The sequence below is a fragment of the Schistocerca serialis genome, chromosome 9 (assembly GCF_023864345.2).
Source record: "Schistocerca serialis cubense isolate TAMUIC-IGC-003099 chromosome 9, iqSchSeri2.2, whole genome shotgun sequence".
In the NCBI taxonomy this organism is placed as follows: Eukaryota; Metazoa; Arthropoda; class Insecta; order Orthoptera; family Acrididae; genus Schistocerca; species Schistocerca serialis.
In genome coordinates, this window is record NC_064646.1 from 347,720,408 (window position 1) to 347,737,472 (window position 17,065).

Here is a 17,065-nt window from a genome sequence, read left to right on the forward strand (position 1 = left end):
ATGTGGAAGAATCGTGAAAGAGCCTTTGTAAAGTGGCCAGGCTTAAATTTTTAATTCTGTACTAATCCAATACGTTTGATAAATTTATTTCTCTACCTTGTTATTATTCATTTACTTATCTTGTTAACGCTCATATTCCTTCCAATTTCGAAATGAAAAACGTAAAATAATGCACTTGGGTCTCTAACACGGGTTCTGTGTTCCCCAACCTGACGCCTGTGGCGCTTTCGCATCATATGGGTACGAAAGCGGCGGTCGTAGAGGTTTCTTTCCCCGATTTGTAGGGAAGTGTGCGATTGTGGCCCCCATGTATGGTGAAGGAAAATGCTTAAGTTTCAATTATCTGTATCAATTATAAGTGGATTGCGAGTGTTGAACCTTCGGGGTGGTTTTCTCAAATACGAGGGGTAGGGGTGGGTGGGGTTGGGGAGAGGTGGAGCGAAGGCCCTGTTGAGCCAAAATACCTTAGAGTTTTTCCTCTTTTGATTGTACACAAGGGATCTACCAAACATGAGCAGAATCGATTGGCCTTGTCCGAGGCTTTCTCCTTCTGAGTCGATATTGTTCGTTTCAATGTCTGTATTCTTGTTCAAAATTAGTGTTTTTGATCCACAGGGGGTATCTGGTTTAATTATTGTGTTATAATGTCTTAGTTTTGTATGCTTGGAGATACATTTCTTGTAGTACATATTTTGTGCAAGTCGGTATGCAGTTTCCATATTTTGGCACGTAATTTCGTATGCTTTTCTTTCGATTCCATTTCCCTGAAGGGTTTCACAGAGATATTTAAACTGTGGAACTCTTTTCATTATGCCACATTTTGGGTCCATGAATTTTAGCGCTTGTTTATTGCAGGCCACGTGTCCCGTTTTTTCAGAAGCTGTCTGGAAATCGACTCTTTCTGCAGTTCCCTTCACGAGTCCAATCTAATTGTGGGCTGATGAAACGACGCTCGTTAAGATTTCCTAATCACCTGCAAATTCTAGACAATCTATAGATAACTAGCTTCTGCCTAAAATCATTGGCTGGTAAATTTTGAGGATTCATTTCTGTCTGCGCCATTCTTGTGTCACTTGGTCAAGGACGGAGTTGGAAAGTAATGGAAACAGCCTGTTTCCCTATCTTGCTTCCGCTTTGATTTCGAAAGGAGCCGAGGTTTCCCTGGCAAATTTAATCTTGGACTTGGTGGCTATCAGTGGCTGTTTTATGATTGCAAATGTTTTCAGATCTGTTACTATTATCATTGAAACATTATATATATTTTATTGCTATTATCATTAAAATATGAGGCATCTCAGCCGTTAAAGATTATTGGGGTGAGAGAGCGGGAGAGACTGTAACAAACTATGATTCCCTCACCTGCCCTCCTCAAGATCAGAACCCCGCATCTGTGCCTGCCCTTGTACGAGTGACACAAGGTCACACCACGCCGTCTGCCTACTACAAACTGTGACGAGGCTTGCAGAGTATAGACGCAGATATACACTACTGACCATTAAAATTGCTACACCGCGAAGATGATGTGCTACAGACGCGAAATTTAGCCGACAGGAAGAAGATGCTGTGATATCCAAATGATTAGCTTTTCAGAGCATTCACACAAGGTTGGCGCCGGTGGCGACACCTACAACGTGCTGACATGAGGAAAGCTTCCAGCCGATTTCTCATACACAAACAGCATTTGACCGGCGCTGCCTGGTGAAAAGTTGTTGTGATGCCTCGTGTAAGGAGGAGAAATGCGTACCATCACGTTTCCGACTTTGATAAAGCTCGGATTGTAGCCTATCGCGATTGCAGTTTATCTTATCGCGACATTGCTGCTCGCGTTGGTCGAGATCCAATTACTGTTAGCAGAATTTGGAATAGGTGGGTTCAGGAGGGAATACAGAACGCCGTGCTGAATCTCAACGGCCTCGTATCACTAGCAGTCGAGATGACAGGCATCTTATCCGCATGGCTGTAACTGATCGTGCAGCCACGTCTCGATCCCTGAGTCAACAGATGGGGACGTTTGCAAGACAGCAACCATCTGCACCAACAGTTCGACGACGTCTGCAGCAGCATGGACTATCAGCTCTGAGACCATGGCTGCGGTTTCCCTTGACGCTGCATCACAGACAGGAGCGCCCGCGATGGTGTACTCAACGACGAACCTGGGTGCACGAATGGCGAAACGTCATTTTTTCGGATCAATCCAGGTTCTGTTTACAGCATCATGATGGTCGCATCCGTGTTTGGCGACATCGCGGTGAACGCACATTGGAAGCGTGTATTCCTCATCGCCATACTGGCGTATCACCCGGCGTGATGGTATGGGGTGCCATCGGTTACACGTCTCGGTCACCTCTTGTTCACACTGACGGCACTTTGAACAGTGGACGTTACATTGCGGATGTGTTACGACCCGTGGCTCTACCCTTAATTCGATCGCTGCGAAACCCTACATTTCAGCAGGATTATGCACGACCGCATGTTGCAAGTCCTGTACGGGCCTTTCTGGATACAGACAATGTTCGACTGCTGCCCTGGCCAGCATATTCTCCAAATCTCTCACCAATTGAAAACGTCTAGTCAATGGTAGCCGAGCAACTGGCTCGTCACAATACGCCAGTCACTACTCTTGATGAACTGTGGTATCGTGTTGAAGCTGCATGGGTGGCTGTACCTGTATACACCATCCAAGCTCTGTTTGACTCAAGGCCCAGGCGTATCAAGGCCGTTATTACGGCCAGCGGTGGTTGTTTCGGGTACTGATTTCTCAGCACCTATGCACCCAAATCGCGTGAAAATGTAATCGTATGTCAGTTCTAGTATAATATATTTGTCCAATGAATACCCGTTTATCATCTGCATTTCTTCTTGGTGTAGCAGCTTTAATGGCCAGTAGTGTAGATGTGGACGAGACGACTTTGCCCAGTCCTACGTAGAACACCGGTGTGAGGCCGGGCTTAGGTTGCCCTCGGCCTGCAGGAAGCGGCAACCTGTCACGCAGACGGACTACACGGAACCTCGCCCCGCGACCCCAACCAGCTACCGGAATTAGGGATTGGCGCCTCTGCCGTAGCAACCAGCCGGAGGACATCCCAGGGTGACAGCGTGACAGGGTTACCAACTGCCAGTGGCACGCGACTAGTTCCTTCTTCCCGCTGTCGCAGAGTTTACTTCGTGGGTTCGCTGTGTCGTGGATTCGATACGTTGGTTGTAAGCGCTGCGGAAGATAACGGTGGCACTATGAACAGCATATTCAATTCCATCAGAGTGCTAGAAATAACGATAACTGCCCTGCAAAAGGCGGGGAACTGGAAGAAACGTTTGGTCACGACGAGATGCTCTCGCTTTTTTTTTTCTTTCTTTTTTGTCATCAGTCCTGTAACTGGTTTGATGCGACCCGAAACGAACTCCTCTCCTGTGCCAATCCTTTCATCTTACAAGGGAACCTCCCCATCGCACCCCCCTCAGATTTATTTATAATCTGGCACAGGGATTGGCCTTGAAAAACTGAACACAGATCAATCGAGAAAATAGGAAGAAGTTGTGTGGAACTATGAAAAAAATAAGCAAAATATACAAACTGGGTAGTCCATGCGCAAGCTAGGCAACATCAAGAAAAGTGTCAGCTTACGATCGCCGTGGTCCCGTGGTTAGCGTGAGCAGCTGCGGAACGAGAGGTCGTTGGTTCAAATCTTCCCTCAGGTGAAAAGTTTAATTTTTTATTTTCAGATAATTATCAAAGTTCAGGCACTCACACATAATCAACTTCGCTCTCCAAAATTCCAGGACATGTTCAGATTTGCTTGGACATATGCAGAATTTGACGGTCTACGCACGGAAACATTTGAAAACGTAAAAAACATATATTTTGACAGAGCACAGGGAAAACTGTGCGACTGTGAAACTGTTACATTCATTTGTTGCAGTTTATGTGACAAACTCTTATGTTTTCATCACTTTTTTGGGAGTGATTATCACACCCACAAGAAAACCTAAATCGGGCAAGGTAGAAGAATCTTTTTACCCATTCGCCAAGTGTGCAAGTTAGGTGGGTCGACGACATATTCCTGTCATGTGACGCACATGCCGTCACCAGTGTCGTAAAGAATATATCAGACGTGTTTTCCTGTGGAGGAATCGGTTGACCTATGACCTTGCGATCAAATGTTTTCGGTTCCTATTGGAGAGGCACGTCCTTTCGTCTACTAATCGCATGGTTTTGCGGTGCGGTCGCAAAACACTGACACTAAACTTATTACAGTGAACAGAGACGTCAATGAATGAACGGACAGATCGTAACTTTGCGAAAATAAAGAAAGTAAAATTTTCACTCGAGGGAGGACGCGAACCAAAGACCTCTCGTTCTGCAGGTGCTCACTCTAACCACTGGACCACGGCGCTCCTCAGCTTATCTTGTCCTTGATGTTGCCTATCTTGCACATGGACTACTCAGTTTGTATATTTTGCTTATTTTTTCATAGTTCCACACAACTTCTTCCGGTTTTCTCGATTGATCTGTGTTTAGTTTTTCAAGGCCTATCCACTGAGTCAATTTATAACTACATCTGAGGGGGGTGCGATGGGGAGGTTCCCTTGTTAGAGTAGCACTTCACTCAACCTCGTGATGCCAATTGAGAAGCTACTCGACCGAATCGTAGCGGCTCCGATCAAAGAAAACCATCGTAACGACCGGGACAGCGGTGTGCTGACCACACGCATCCTCAAATGAGGGTTACACGGCGGTCGGATGGTCCCGATGGGCCACTTGTGGCCTGAAGACAGAGTGCTTTAGAGTTACACTTGCAGGCTACGAACTGGATGTATTCCAGTCCCTACCTTCCTCTACGGTTTTTATACTCTACACATCCCTCTAGTACGATGGAAGTTATTCCTTGATGTTTTAGCACATGTCCTATCATCCTGTCCCTTCTTCTTGTCAGTGTTTTCCATATACTCCTTCCCTCTCCGATTATGCCGATAACCTCCCCATTCCCTACCTTATCAGTCCACCTAATTTCCTACGTTCTCCTGTATCACCACATCTCACTCGCTTCGATTCTGTTCTGTTCCATGTCTCACTGCCCTACAATTCTGTACTTCGAACGTACATTTTCAGAAATTTCTTCCTCAGGTTAAGACCTATGTTTGATATCAGTTGACGTCTCTTGGCCAGGAATGCCCTTTTTACCAATGCTAGTCTGCTTTTTAAGTCATCCTTGCTCTATCTGTCATGGGTTATCTTGTTGCCTAGGTAGCAAATTTCCTTCATTTCCTCTATTTCGTGAACACCAATTCTATGTTAAGTTTCTTGTTGCTCTCATTACTTTCGACTTTCTTCAATTTACTCTCAGTCCATACTCTGTACTCAGTAGACTGTTCATTCCCTTCAACAGATCCTGTAATTCTTCTTCACTTTCACTAACGATAGCAATGTCATCAGCGAATTTTCATATTGCAATTCTTTCACTTTGAATTTCAATCAGTCTACAATACAACAAAGACGGATTACAGACGTTAATACAGTGCATATTCTGCGTAAACCCCAAATACCATAAAAAATGTGGTACGTTGGACATCTAATCCCTGTGTAGAACATATAACTAAAAAAATAATGGCTGTAATAGGCTCGTATATATGGAGGTGTGAAATCTTGAAGGTACGGATAAACGTCATAACCCTCAAAAATCAAATGGCTCTGAGAACTATGGGACTTAAGTTCTGACGTCATCAGTCCCCTAGAACTTAGAACTACTTAAACCTAACTAACTTAAAGACATCACACACATCCATGGCCGAGGCAGGATTCGAACCTGCGACCGTAGCGGGCGCGCGGTTCCAGACTGTAGCGCCTAGAACCGCTCGGCCAATAACCCTCCCAAGGGGCCTGGGCTAATAATCTCTTTCTCTTCTTCTTCTTCTTCTTCTTTACTTCAAGGCGCATGACTACAGCCTATTTCGTCTTCACAAAGCCACCTTTTCCTTGGTCTGCCTATATCTCTCTTCCTTACACGTCCACACACTATTCTTCCTGTCACCATTCTTTCAATATGGTTCTTCCATTCCGTTATCTCGTTTTCTGTTCTTTCAATCATGCAGAATATATTTAATTCTTATTTCAAAATTCTTTAAAATGGTTCAAATGGCTCTGAGCACTATGGGACTCAACTGGTATGGTCATCAGTCCCCTAGAACTTAGAACTACTTAAACCTACCTAACCCAAGGACATCACACACATCCATGCCCGAGGCAGGATTCGAACCTGCGAGCGTAGCAGCAGCGCGGCTCCGGACTGGAGCGCCTAGAAAAGCACGGCCACCGCGGCCGGCAAAATTCTTTATTTAATCTCTCAGAGCAATCTGGAAGTATTTTACGAAGAGCTGTATCAATTAAGTACATTGCTTCATTTGCTTTAAAAGATTTTAAAAGAGGAAGGTGGAGCCACAAAAAAACTTAATAGTTTACGATAAAAACAGAAAGTAGCTTTTCTACTGCTTTTGTCTACTTAATATGCGTTTTCTGCTTGTATGCCTTGAAAACGGACAAATTAGCATGCAAAAAGAGAGTTCTTCAATATCAGTTTTCACCCTTCAGCACTGACTATTCGTAATGCCCAAATAATGGTATGATCCTCGATTAGAACATAATTTTTTGAGCAGAGTTTCAGAATTTTGAATCAATAGGAAGACACTGTTGATTTTTTTTTTTTAAGTATTCAGCCACTTATCACTTATCGAGAAAAGCAGCGAACGATGGACGGAGTTTTCTTTTATTAGCGTATTTACTATTTTGATTCTATGCATCTTGAAACGGAGGAATAAAAGATCAAATAACGGCTACTTCAGAAACCCTTTATTCTGAGGGATTTTAACCACCAGGTCAAACTGGCGTAAAAAGAATCACGATATAACCGAAAAACGGTTGTTTCAGCAATAACAGCCATCCCTACGTGCCAGCCATTCTGAAGGGGCTATGACGAAATATTTGATGACCGTGTATGTCCCTTTTAGTGCCACGTCTAAGATCTCAAAGAAATATGAATCTTTCATCCTAAGGCAGAGAGATTCCCTGGTAGGGGGTACTTTACTAACGGACTTGGATGCAAGCATTCAGCTACAGTTAGGTCACACAGTACTTTGGTTCTGAGGACAATGAGAGACTCACAGGCTGTAGACGCTGGCCTACGAGCAGCTCTGGCCACAACCGCAAACCCACAACCTCCACGCAGCGGAAATGGCAGCCGCCTCCTATACGCAGTCAGCTGCATCACCAGCGCACCGATCAACTCTGCTAACACCACAGACTCCCGCCAAACGATGCCTGCCAATCGGGGCTGTACGAATTTGAAAACTGTACACCTCTAGGCTCAACCTGTGGTGAGTATCGAACCAGGGGAAATTTTCTATTAGACCAGTTTTCGAAATAAAAGTCTATGCAACTTCCTTGTCTCAATTTATTATCGTGTCAGAAATAAAAAGCATATAATCAACAAAAATAAATCGGTCGCTGACATTAGTTTATACATTGGGTGAGCAGAAATTTGCTACGTCAAATGCATTCAGCGACGTCCTCGTCGGATCTCTCGTGGTGCATGCGCGTGGAAATAAAGATCACTGTAATAGATGATTGTTGGTCTGTACGGTACCACTCTTGCAGAAATCTGACTAAACAGCAAGACGCAACTTCTGCAGGTTAAGCGAGTGGATGCTGCTGAACTCCGTGACTGTTCCTTTAAAGAGGGTAGAAAAATTTCCGCTACCTGTCACAATAATAGATTATTTATTCGTCACACGACCGCTTTCGGGCTCGTGAACATCCTCAGGTGGTTATACGTTCATGTACATCTACATCTACATCTACATCTCCGCAAGCCACCTGACGGTGTGTGGCGGAGGGTACCTTGGTACCTCTATCGGTTCTCCCTTCTATTCCAGTCTCGTATTGTTCGTGGAAAGAAAGATTGTCGGTATGCCTCTGTGTGGGCTCCAATCTCTCTGATTTTATTCTCATGGTCTCTTCGCGAGATATACGTAGGATGGAGCGATATACTGCTTGACTCCTCGGCGAAGGTATGTTCTCGAAACTTCAACAAAAGCCCGTACCGAGGTAGAGCGCCTCTCCTGCAGTGTCTTCCACTGGAGTTTATCTATCATCTCCGCTTTCGCGATTACTAAATGATCCTGTAACGAAGCGCGCTGCTCTCCGTTGGATCTTCTCTCTCTCTTCTATCAATCCTATCTGGTACGGATCCCACACTGGTGAGCAATATTCAAGCAGTGGGCGAACAAGTGTACTGTAACCTACTTCCTTTGTATTCGGATTGCATTTCCTTAGGATGCCTCCAATGAATCTCAGTCTGGCATCTGCTTTACCGACGATCAACTTTATATGGTCATTCCATTTTAAAGCACTCCTAATGCCTACTCCCACATAATTTACGGAATTAACTTTTTCCAGTTGCTGACCTGCTATATTGTAGCTAAGTGATAAAGGATCTTTCTTTCTATGTATTCACAGCATATTACACTTGTCTACCTTGAGATTCAATTGCCATTCCCTGCACCATGCGTCCATTCGCTGCGGATCCTCCCGCATTTCAGTACAATTTACCACTGTTACAACCTCTCGACATACCACATCATCATCTGCAAAAAGCCTCAGTGAACTTCAGATGTTATCCACAAGGTCATTTACGTATATTGAGAATAGCAACGGTCCTACGACACTCCCTTGCGGCACACCTGAAATCATTCTTACTTCGGAAGACTTCTCTCCATTGAGAATGACATGGTGCGTTCTGTTATCTAGGAACTCTTCAATCCAGTCACACAATTGGTCTGATAGTCCATATGCTCTTACTTTGTTCATTAAACGACTGTGGGGAACTGTACCGAACGACTTGCGAAAGTCAAGAAACACGGCATCAACCTGGGAATCCGTGTCTATGGCCCCCTGAGTCTCGTGGACGAATAGCGCGAGCTGGGTTTCACACGATCGTCTTTTTCGAAACCCATGCTGATTCCTACAGAGTAGATTTCTAGTCTCCAGAAAAGTCATTATACTCGAACATAATACGTGTTCCAAAAACCTACAATTGATCGACGTTACAGATATAGGTCTATAGTTCTGCACATCTGTTCGACGTCCCTTCTTGAAAACGGGGATGACCTGTGCCCTTTTCCAATCCTTTGGAACGCTACGCTCTTCTAGAGACCTACGGTACACCACTGCAAGAAGGGGGGCAAGTTCCTTCGTGTACTCTGTGTAAAATCGAACTGGTATCCCATCAGGTCCAGCGGCCTTTCCTCTTTTGATCGATTTTAATTGTTTTTCTATCACTATATCATTTATTTCGATATCTACCATTTTGTCATCTGTGCGACAATCTAGAGAAGGAACTACAGTGCGCTCTTCCTCTGTGAAACAGCTTTGGAAAAAGACATGTTTATATTGCTGGAGATCACAGTATAAATACAAAAATATTATTTGCTGGTGACTAAACAGATACAAGTGGAACAATCGTAGGTGGCAAGGCAGCATTTGTCGAAAATATATCTGTACTTACATAAAGATGAAGCATCACTATTATAATTACGCTGTCTTGCATCTCGTGATACTGGAGCGTAGCCTGTGGAGAGCCTTCCGTGTTGTCCACTTCTCTGAATGACCAGAAGGAACTCTTCCTTCGGAACCATCCGTTTCTCAAAATGTCGACATTTCAACCGCAACTCTGCGATCGCTGCTTGCTGCGGTGCTCCTGTAAGAGCTTCACTAGTTGCCAGGAAGTTCTCTTCTGATTTCAGCCGAGGATGTGCTGGCTGACTGCCATGTAAAGCATGGGCTCCCGTGGACGTAGTCTTGCTTTTCTCGCATCTAACAGTTATCTCGCGTCAATTCAGGAGGGGCTAGCCCAGCGAGACAGTGGAGTTTACCTAAACGTGTAGACCTTTAACGAAATGGTTCAAATGGCTCTGAGCACTATGGGACTTAACTTCTGAGGTCATCAGTCCCCTAGAACTTAGAACTACTTTAACCTATCTAACCTAAGGACACCACCCACATCCATGCCCGAGGCAGGATTCGAACCTGCGACCGTAGCGGTCGCGCGGTTCCAGACTGTTGCGCCTAGAACCGCTCGGCCACTGCGGCCGGCGGTCTTTAACAACCCGTGATAATGCGCCAGGTCTCATTAAGCGCTACATCTATTTTTCTGGTATTGCTGCACGTGTTGTATCCGGACGGCGCGGAACAACAAATACTGGAGGCGAGAGTGGAAAAAAAACGGTGAATCCAAACACTCAGCGAGACTGTAGCCTAACTTCGCACTGCCCTCCGTGGCGGGGCGTGCGTTAACTACTCCGGGCGCGCAGGAGTAAACAGACCGGCGGTGACCACGCGGTGGCGCGCATGGCGTGATTGGCCCGTAGTCGGTAGGTTGCTGTTTACCGTATGTACGCCGGCTGTCGTTGCTGGGGTTACAGTGGCAGCGGCTTAAGCCGTCGGCACACGGACCGTGCTGTCGAACGTTAACGTTGAGCGTGCCAAGGTCAACGCGCTGCTGAACGCTCAGGAACGATGCGACTTGTGCATACGGTACGTGGGCCCCAACGTGGTATACGCGATCGCAACGCACTCCAGCGGCAGTTGAGGGATGTTTCTAGTTTGTAAATCACTCTGTTTACTCAACGGGCGCGCGTAAAATCCCACGCTAGCTCTATTAAAACGCACGTTTCCTCCATTGTCCATGAAAAGGAAAGTACCATGTCCAATCAATAAGGACACAGGCTTATGAAAGTTCCATTACAAACAGTGCGGTACAAATTTGGAATCCTTCTCCGCATAAGATAAACATTATTTCATCATTCCCACATTTTAGTACAACCCCAAGGCCAGTCTTCCTTAATCACTGTTCCTACCTAGTAGCAGAATCTTTGCAACATGTGAATTACGAAGCGTAAAAGAAAAAGGAGCAAAATATCTTTATAGTCTACAAGTAGCGCAAGCTGTTTTGTAGATTAAGCCAATCGAACAAAGTAACCCCTCAAAAAAAGGTGAACTTATATTTATATAACATCAAATATTATACTATATACTTATATGAAGTATCAGAACCTAATAAAAACGCGAATGTTAGGAAATAAAATGTAGTAGTGTGAAGACGAGAACCACCGCCCCAACCAACAAGCAATACAAGACAATGACGCTACTCGTTACGCTTTTTTTTTTTTTTACTCGTTTTGTTCGATATGGTTCGTTGTGTTTGGTCTGGGCGGACGTCACAAGACATCCATTCAAATTGATCGTCGGTTCCTTGACTCAGTTTTTTTTTATTACAGAGAGCACGCAGCCCTCTGACCGAACACGCTGAGCTACCGTGCCGGCAAAATAAAGGAAGTAAACGTCTCACACGAGGGAAGACTTGAACCAAGGACCTCTCGTTCCGCAGTTGCTCACGCTAACCACGGGACCAAAATTACGCTAAACCAACAACAGACCAATAGCAGGCAATCATAGTATCTTACCCCTTGCAGAATACCTTATCGTAGATATGTTACTAATTAAAATTTAATTATAAGAAATTTAACCAAGAATAATGCCTTTGGGTGGATCGTCAGTGTGTCGCTGTCTTCAAATAGCCTGCTCTCATAATACGCAAGTTGCAATAATTCTTTTGCCACGAATATCATGTTTCTCATTATTTTATTGGAACGAATCGCACAGTCAACAACGGTTTTTCCAGTGATTCTCAATTTTCTAGTACTCAGAAACGGCATATATACATATAAGCTTGGAATGAATGCCAATATGGCGCCTCACAAACTGTGTACCGAAGAGAGACGGCGTGCGTGTGACGTAGGTGGCGTTGTGGCATCTCATTGGTCAGCGCTCAGACGCACACTCAGAATATCTGACATGCCAGATATTGCTCTGCACGTTGGGAAACACTCCCGCACGTGCTATTCCACGCTATGGCGTCAGAAACGCGGCACGCTCAATGTTCGGATGCACGGTCCGTGTGCTGACGGCTTTAGGTTTGATAGCACCTGAGCTGTTCAGCGGCGGTGGTGCTGTCCCCTGTCGGCCGTTAGCTGAACGCCATCTGACCCCTGGCCACGGAAAGCTATGCGCCGCTGTACGGTCATTCATGATACTGCACAGAACCATGCCGAACCTGCATATTCAGCACTGGAGTAACACAGCGCTAGCGCAGCTAGTTCTCACGGTGCATGGATGAGATTTCTGTTTCATGTTTTGGCAGTGTTTCCTTTCTTTATGTAAGTCCACTGTCACTAGCAGATATTTCTGAGTCCTTCCCAGATTATCTGAAGGGTTTTAGTTGCTTGTTTGTTCCTGAGGTAGATCACGCAGGTCTGAGTTTTGTCGGAATTCGGCTCCAGGTGATAGCAAATTCTTGCAGGGCTTTAGACAAGGTCTGTTCCATCTTTTAAAAACAGTCGGTCTCACAAGTGATTGCACAGTAAGCAGCATAAACAAAACTAGGGGTTCTTAGTGTTTTAGCTGATCGTTAGTGTAGGTATTGAATAATGATAGTGCGAGCACATTGCTTTGCGGTGCCAGATTCTTCTGTGCTCTCCAGTGCTTCTTTGTCCCTGAATTTCCATAAAGGATCTCCGGTTCTGGAGGAGGTTTCTGATGTTGCACACGAGATTGAAGTCTGTGGTCACGTTATAAACCTCTGTTAAAAGAAGCTGACGACTGACTGTGACGTAAGCTGGACACACAAAACATCACACTGCTTCTCGCAAGAGAATTCGTGCAAAAGCTGTTCCTTGAACGATCACATACCTTGGGTGTTAACAGAAATTACAGTCAACTGACTACTCGAGACAAGTGAGTCTACTACAATGCCCCTGGCGATTTTCCCCGTACTAAGTAATATCTCCCGTGAGTGATCGTATTTGTTTACACGTCGGCGCCAAAACTGCGTATCTTGTGTGAGGTGTTTTCCTTGGAATTTGGCATCGGAATAGTGACAGTGTGGATACGAATGGCTACCTTTTTTTTTAAAAAAATCTAAATCTAGTAACACAATGTAGGAACATGAGGGTATGAATACAATTTTTACAAAAAATCTAAATCTAGTAACAGAATGTAGGAACAAGCAATGACAATATAATTAATTTTTGACCAAATCAAAATTCATACTGAATAATCTTGATAAAGGTCGTGCGGTTATCCTCAAAACTGAAAAAATAGGAAATGTGGAGTCTAAACATTTAAGCAAACCTACACTTCCCTGCTTAAGAATATATTCGGGGTGCAACGAGTGTAACTGCAGATACTTCTATAGGTGACTGAGGACTGTGTACTAAAGAACATTACGTCAGTATTTACGTTATATGTAGACTAATAATTATAGCTATTAAAAGTAGTACATTTTTAGGTTGATTAGTGCCTTGAAGTGCAAGTGGCAAGAGCACTCCATTAATGCTCGTTTCTGCTGGGCAACAGGTCATATATTGAAGTGCGGGAGCGTGGAGGCAAAACTGTTACGATGGTACTGCCAGGCGTAGTCCACTTAATGATGCAGTTACGATCGTGCAGAAAATGTCAGATCATTAAGGTTGTAATGTGTTCGTGGGAATACTGTTCGGTGCAGAGAGAAAACAGCCAACACACTGATACGTGTACATATTAAGGTACCACATGTAAAAATATCTCCACTTATATTCATTACTCCCTTTATATTTACAATCATGTCAAACAATATTTACAACGCAGTAAACAGCAGCTTTTTACTTTTGCCTGTTACTCTTTTTTTACTCCTGTAGATTCCAAATAACACCGAAAATCATTTCTTTCGTAAAATAGTTCTATTTCTCCGTTGAAACTATCTTCTACAAAATACGTTTATATGTTTATATTCTTATTTGTATGTAATTTAGGCTGCCACTGTGTCCAGCTGTGTCTCCACCAGCTTGAACAGCTCCTGCTGACATGCAGAGTCCATGGATTCATGAGGTTGTCTCCATACCAGTTTCTGTCCATCCACTCGATACAATTTGAAACAAAACTCGTCCGACTAGACAACATGTTTCCAGTCATCAACAGTCCAATGTCGGTGTTGACGGGCCCCGGTGAGGCGTAAAGCTTTGTGTCGTGCAGTCATCAAGAGTACACGAGTGGGCCTTCGGCTCCGAAAGCCCATATCGACCATGTTTCGTTGAGTGGTTCGCATATTGACACTAGTTGATGGTCCAGCACTGAAATCTGCTGTAATTTGCGGAAGGGTTGCACTTCTGTCAGGTTGAACGTTCTCTGCAGTTGTCGTTGATCCCGTTCTTGCAGCATCTTTTTCCGGCCGCAACGATGTCGGAGATTTGATGTTTTACTTGATTCCTGATATTCAAGGTACACTCGTAAAATGGTCGTTCGACAAAATCCCCACTCCATCTCTACCTCGGAGATGCTGTGTCCCATTACTCGTGCGCCGGCTATAACACCATGTTAAAACTTACTTAAATCTTGGTAATATATCATTGTAGCAGCAGTAACCGATCTAACAACTGCGCCAAACACTTGTTGTCTTATATAGGCGTTGCCGACCGTAGCGCCGCATTCTGTCTGTTTACATATGTCTGTATTTGAATACGCATGCCCATAACTGTTTCACTGGCGCTTCAGTGTAATACTGCCATATCCTCCACTATAAAGCAACATACGCCACGGCGCATGGCGGCCGCACCTGCGTGAGGGGCAAGGGCACGGCGGAGCTACGAGGGGGCGCTGCGATTATTTGTAAACGCGGCGCGCCAGAATTACTCCCCAACCGGGAGCGAGCAGCAGCGACCCGCCCGCCTCCAGGTTCCACAATAATTCAGACGCCGCCGCCCGGTCTGTAAACAAACACCGGAAGCGCGAGGCGCTCGGCGTATTTCTGGCGCCTCGCCACGGGGAGCACAGGTAGCGCACGCCGATAGGTGACCTGGGACCGGGACTCGGCGCTAGAGATGGGTAGTTCGCGAACGAAAGGGTGCAAAGGAACGGTTCACCAAGATGAACGAAAGGACCGAGAAACGAATTCCAAGGAACGATCGGTTCATAGTTCACTTCGGTCGCGGCGGTCTACTTATAGTTCCCGGGAACGAAGAACGATCGGTTCATAGTTCACTTCGGTCGCGGCGGTCTACTTATAGTTCCCGGGAACGAGGAACGATCGGTTCATAGTTCACTTGTTCACTTCGGTCGCGGCGGTCACTTCGGCAGTTCTCGTTCCGGCCTCGGTCGCATGCTCGTCTCAGTCTCGGTCTCCCTCGGCCGCACTCGTCGTTCTTCGCATGACCACCTGTCTCAGTTCCACTGCCGACTGCTCCTAGTTAGTTCAGCACCCAGTTGTTCGTTTCGTTCACTGCGCTCGCCTGTTTTATTTATTTATTTATTTATTTATGCATGTGTTCCAAACTGTACTTTTACTTGGTTCTGGCTATGCAGCGTCCACGACCGGTAATCAAAAAGTATTTTATAGTTACGTAAATTAAATGAAAATTACGTTGTATGTAATAGGTACGTCTTTTCAGGTCACAAAAGGGCTATCAGCTCACTTCATTATATCGATGAACAGCAGAAGACATACTTACAACAAGGGAAGTTTTTTTGTTATTCATGTATTTTTTGGTTTCATCGGCTTGATTTAGCAGCTAACTTTCAATAATTTGCTTAATTTTTAGTGTAAGAAAATTCTTATAAAACGATTTTCGTGTATCTTTCATATACAAAACATTACATTTTGGAAGGCTCTAATTATTTTTAAGTTTGGTTGTTTCCAATTTGCATTACCTGCTAGTTTGGTTTCTTTGAAAAAAAAGTGGGTTGTGGGTCATTTTGGCTCAGTAGGAAAAGCGGTGCCTCTCCATCTGAAAAGACATAGATAGCCATAAAATCGTATTTACTTATTATCTCAAGAACAGTCCGCCCCCGGTAGCTGAGTGGTCAGCGCGAAAGACTGCCAATCCAAAGGGCCCGGGTTCGATTCCCGGCTGGGTCGGAGGTTTTCTCCGCTCAGGGACTGGGTGTTGTGTTGTCTTAATCATCATTATTTCATCCCCATCGATGCGCAAGTCGCCGAAGTGGCGTCAAATCGAAAGACCTGCACCAGACGAACGGTCTACCCGACGGGAGGCCCTCGTCACACGACATTTCATTTCATCTCAAAAACATTTGTTCAGAAGGAGCTTTCAAACCAAAAACTTTACTACTGCGAACTTTATTATTATTATTATTATTGCTAGATTAACTTTAATAATGCAACATAAAAACCTAATTTTTACTAAGCGTGTAACGCAAGTATGAGAAAACCACATTTTATTTTATGCTTCTATAAAGTCTCTACTTCGCCTACGAACTCAGAGACAACGTGGAGTATATATAGGTTGTAAACGATTATTGTTTACAACGTAGCATAACTATGTAGTGGAAGTCGAAACGAAGAATTTTATACAAGACACTTGTGGTCTTAAGTTGGGAAACAGCTACCAACAGGTTTACAGGATTACATGAGCTATAGCCCATGCGCATCGCGTGAGATTTTCATGTTATCTTCTCCAGCTCTCTACACATTGTCATCGATTGTTTCGCAATTGCATTAGCTTGTTATTTCTTCACTGCCTAATTATTACATGTTTGTCTGTTTGTTGTATCTGCTCGTAACGGGCAACACATCGTCCGTAATTGGCGAGCAGTCTGTACTCGGGGCCGATTTTCCGTGCGTCACCCTATATTATTTCCCTGCGATCAGCCACACAAGGCTACAATTGGCTGAACGAGAGGTTCTGCAGAATCACAGAAATTACTTCTAAAAGTGTTGAAGAATTCAGCAACGAATAAAAACTCTATACTCCAGGGGGAGGCAAGTGCCCCCTCTTGGTGCCATCCATCCTTCAGTCACCTACACTACTAGTTTTCAGTTTTTCATAAGAACCATACACCAAGCACAAACGAACGGTGAACGAGTAAAAATGAACGGTTCCCAAAAAAGAACAATCAGCAGTGAACTAGTTCCCAAGGATAAACGAGTTTGCCCATCTCTACTCGACGCTACACATCAGAATGTCGGCG

At 44.6% G+C, this 17,065-nt stretch overlaps 1 protein-coding gene across 1 annotated transcript in view; it reads right to left on the minus strand.

Annotated features, from left to right (window-relative positions):
• The window catches only part of LOC126419875 (ankyrin repeat domain-containing protein 50), a 513,285-nt gene that overhangs the window by 278,002 nt on the left and 218,218 nt on the right, over positions 1-17,065 (minus strand). The gene's annotated exons all lie outside the window — the stretch shown is intronic.